The sequence below is a fragment of the Malus domestica genome, chromosome 03, assembly GCF_042453785.1.
Source record: "Malus domestica chromosome 03, GDT2T_hap1".
In the NCBI taxonomy this organism is placed as follows: Eukaryota; Viridiplantae; Streptophyta; class Magnoliopsida; order Rosales; family Rosaceae; genus Malus; species Malus domestica.
The window spans coordinates 7,981,747-7,985,633 of record NC_091663.1 but is presented as its reverse complement, the minus strand read 5'-3'; the positions used below and the strand labels follow the sequence as shown (position 1 = coordinate 7,985,633).

General features: G+C 38.0%; 1 long non-coding RNA gene across 1 annotated transcript; it reads left to right on the top strand.

The window, feature by feature from the left end:
* The first annotated feature begins 1,350 nt into the window (after window positions 1-1,350).
* On the top strand, window positions 1,351-2,947 carry LOC139194183 (uncharacterized). Its single transcript, XR_011578952.1, has 3 exons — window positions 1,351-1,732; window positions 2,185-2,270; window positions 2,862-2,947. It is a non-coding gene; the product is annotated as an uncharacterized lncRNA (long non-coding RNA).
* The last annotated feature ends 940 nt before the right edge of the window (window positions 2,948-3,887 follow it).

Here is a 3,887-nt window from a genome sequence, read left to right as displayed (position 1 = left end):
GGCATAAATCACATCATAATTCGTTTAGGTGGATTCATGCAAGTAAGATTCACTTAAACTTCCTCTTTTATTGTCTTGTTACTGGCGTATCCAAATTTTTGCTTTCCCTGACAGCTTGATGTTTCAAATTAATTTCCGTATCTTCTTAATGTTCTCGTTCTCATATAGCACTCCTCCAACCCCTATCATTTCTTTATCAGAAAGACCAATTAAACTGGATAGAGTTATAAAAAGTAGCATGTATAAATATCATTCACTTGACAAAAACAGGCATGCAACCAAGCACACAACCAAGCTCATTTGAGTGGGCTGCTTCTTCTTCCTCTTCCTGCCCAGTTTTCGTTCAGGGCTTTTGTCGAACAGTTGGCGTGCCTCCGACCCCGACGACCCCAGCTCCAAGAGGTCGCATATGGGAGCTTCAAGGTTGTTTCCATGGTTTCCAAGGGGTCGTGCGACCCCGACGACCCCACTGTGGATCCGCCACTGATTGGGGCTGATAAACTGGATTTAGATCAATATTCAGCAAAGTCTCAAATTTGGATTAATATAATATTATGATCATGAATACAACTTCCATAAAAGTTTGTTGAAATAGTGAACTCCAAATCCTAGTGAACGAATGTTATAGGTATATGTAATAAATTTATATTTACATTATCTAGATGAGGCTGCATCAAAGCGTAAGGCAAAACGTTGGCTTCACTGAAAGACATAAAGAAAATAAAATCTGCAAAAGGGGCAAATGAGGTGATGGAAATTGGAGACAATGAGAAACTGGATGCTTTTTATAACAGCGGACAAGTCATTATAAGCTAATCATACCGGTAATAGAAATTACTCTTTGCTTGCATGCTTTTTAACATGGAGAGAAATTGAATTTGTATTTTAGAATTAGCGTTATTCTTGATATTCCAACTGCTTGGAAAGGTTTTTCGAAATTGTATTTTAGTTTTAGTGTTCTTTATTATTTAGAGCAAAAGGTTAATAATTGCCTTTTTGCATTCCACATGTATGTAAATAGTATTTGCCTATTCTTAATGAACGAGACATCAATCACATGTACGTACATAGTATTTCGGATTAGAACTTTTGACATGTTTTATAGGATTTTAAAATCTGCAGCAACGCGTGGGCCCTAATCTCTAGTTATAACAGTGAAATGACGAAAATGCCCTTTGTTTCTTCTCACATCCACGTTGTGTTGTTTGCTCGGTACAATAAAATTCCGATTTTGCCCTTTTTTGCCACAGGTCCCTCATAGTTTAACCCTCTGTTTTTGTTTCTTTTTCTCGATGTTTTCTTTCGGCTTCTGCTTCTTTCTTTCTTGGCCACGCGTCGATCATCGTCGAAGGCTCCGCTCAGACCTTCTTCCCGACTTTTCCTTCTGTTTCCATTTCTCTCTCTGCGGTCTTCTCTTCTCTCCTCTCCTCATCTCTCTATTCCATTTTTACCTTTTCACTGCCATCAACCCTCGCTTCCTTTCTTTCTCGCTCACAGCCACCGCAAAACCCCTCAAGCCCTCATACCCTCAAACCAACAAATTTAATTCCACAATCTCTCACACCTAATCTAAACCCTAGAACCAAAAACTCGATTTCAAGTATCAAGCAGCCAGGTTTTTGGGTGTTGGAATTCCGGCGAACTGTTTCTTGCCGGACGCCAGCGAAACGGACGACACCGTTATTACCAATCTTCATGGCTTTGTCTCTCAGGTTCGATGCTCAAATTTAAGGTATGAGACTCTGAGTTTGAGGTTTCAAAATCAGGGAGGGTTTTGTTTAATCAATATCAGTGAGGCTTTTTTTAACAAGGGCTTCAATTCAATCAGGGTTTCGGTTAATTTCAATTTCATTTTCTGAAATGAGTTTTAATTTTGCATTTAATCTAATTATTTTGATTATAATTCAAAAAACTTGTGTAAAGTAGGTTTTTTGTTCGAGAAGTGGTGGACCTTTTAATTGTGCCTGCTGTGTTAGTGGTCATTGCTGGACCGGCAAGAAAAAGTCTACTGTGCATAACACTATGCCTGCATTTTTGCAGCAAGGACCAAATCAAGTAGAACTGTTTGGGTATTTATCCTAAACCTAATTATTCTAATTTAAATGGAGTCTACTCTAACAGATACGAATTTGTATTATGTTATCAAATTTGATTTTTCTAATTTTTTATTTTGGGATTTTGCAGGAAGTGCTAATATACTGATTTTGTGGAATTTTTGTTCTTTGCAAGGTTTTTCTGGCTGATATAATACTTTTGCCATCACTCTCCAAGTATGATTATGTTTATGTTTTTTTCTATTTCCAAATTATGTATTCTGAATATTTAAGGTATTTAAACTTAAATTGGTATTACTTGAACTAGAAGAAGGTTTTCTTAAACGAAAAACAATATGACATGAAGCCTGATGATCTAATTGCGCATTGAGTTTTTTGGGTAAGAGATTTCGGGTTTTCCACTAAGTCTCTCTCTTATTTTTAGTTTTTGAGTTGCATGTAATACTTTATGGTCAATGAATATTTGTGTATGTGTATATATATGTATGTATGTATGGATAAAACTTGATACCTATCAGACTGTTCCTATGGCTTTCCCCTGCCTCTCTTCTCTAAAGGAAGAAAAGTGTGTTAAACTAAAAGCTAAGCATTACAATGCTTTTCTGATTGTATCCTAAGCCCTTTCAGTCGTCATTGAATTGCATATCGTTTCGAGATTTATCTCCAAATCCTGCCAGTAGCTTAATTGCTTGGATTACTCAGAAACCCCTTATGTGATGAACCATATGAAAAGAATCGGTTTAAATCAAATAATTGTGAGATAAACTTATTGAATATTGACTCTCTATCAATTGGTATTTTCTATAGGTGCCATGATGCGACAGTCACATCAGAGTTCCATCATGCTTGAAGTGGGCTACTCGCAGAGCCATGTTCGTTGTATTATATTCAAGGTTTGATTTTCTAATGCACTGGCTATACACATTAGGTTTCCCTTCGGGCGACTATGATACTTCTACTAGAGTATATCATAGAGTTGATTTACGAGATTCTCAGATTTCCCTTCAGGCATTTAGATACGATTTTCAGAGATGATTTTACCGCTACAAACATTTTTAGCATGTTAGTTTTTAGAAAAATCTACTATGTAGTATTATATGAGTTTTCAAAACAGGACGTTAGTATGTTCAGAAAAAGAAAACGGTATTCGTGTTATTACTATTATTATAAATTATGGTCCACTCACTTTTTTGTTTTTGCGTCCCCTTCAATACCTAGTGACGAGGAGTACGACTCAAGCAAGGACGGATCCACATAGGGACCTGGGAGGTCCTAGGACCCGTCGGCGATCCTAAATCACTGCTAGAAATTTTTCGGGGACCCCTCGTACTCGAGCATGAGGTCTGTGCAGGTTGTAGGTTGCAGTGGCTGTCTTCTTCTTGGAGAAGATGACCGTGCACGTAGAAGAAAGAAAATAGGGATCCTTCCAGCCTCTCTCCTCCTTGCTTCTGCCATGGTCTCATCCATCAGTGCCACCCACTTCTCCTCCAACCTTTCTCTGTCATCTGGCAGGGCAGTACATAAGCCCAAATTTCCCCAAATTATTTCAACCACCTTAGTATTTTTTCTTATGGGTGAAATTTCCTACATAAGGTTAGTAAGATGGATATGATCTGTCATGGGTTGGTGAAATATGGGGGTGGAGCTGCCATGGCTTCGGGAGAATGGGGAGGGAGGCGGTTGGTGGAGGTATGACAACTGTGTTCTTAGTGAGAGAGAAAGTGGATGTTTGGAAACTAGTAAAAGAGAAAAATGGTGTGTTTGGTTAGAAAGATAGTGGGAGTTTGGGGACAGTTTTATTTTACCGGTGTTTTAAATTTAGTGGTCCATATT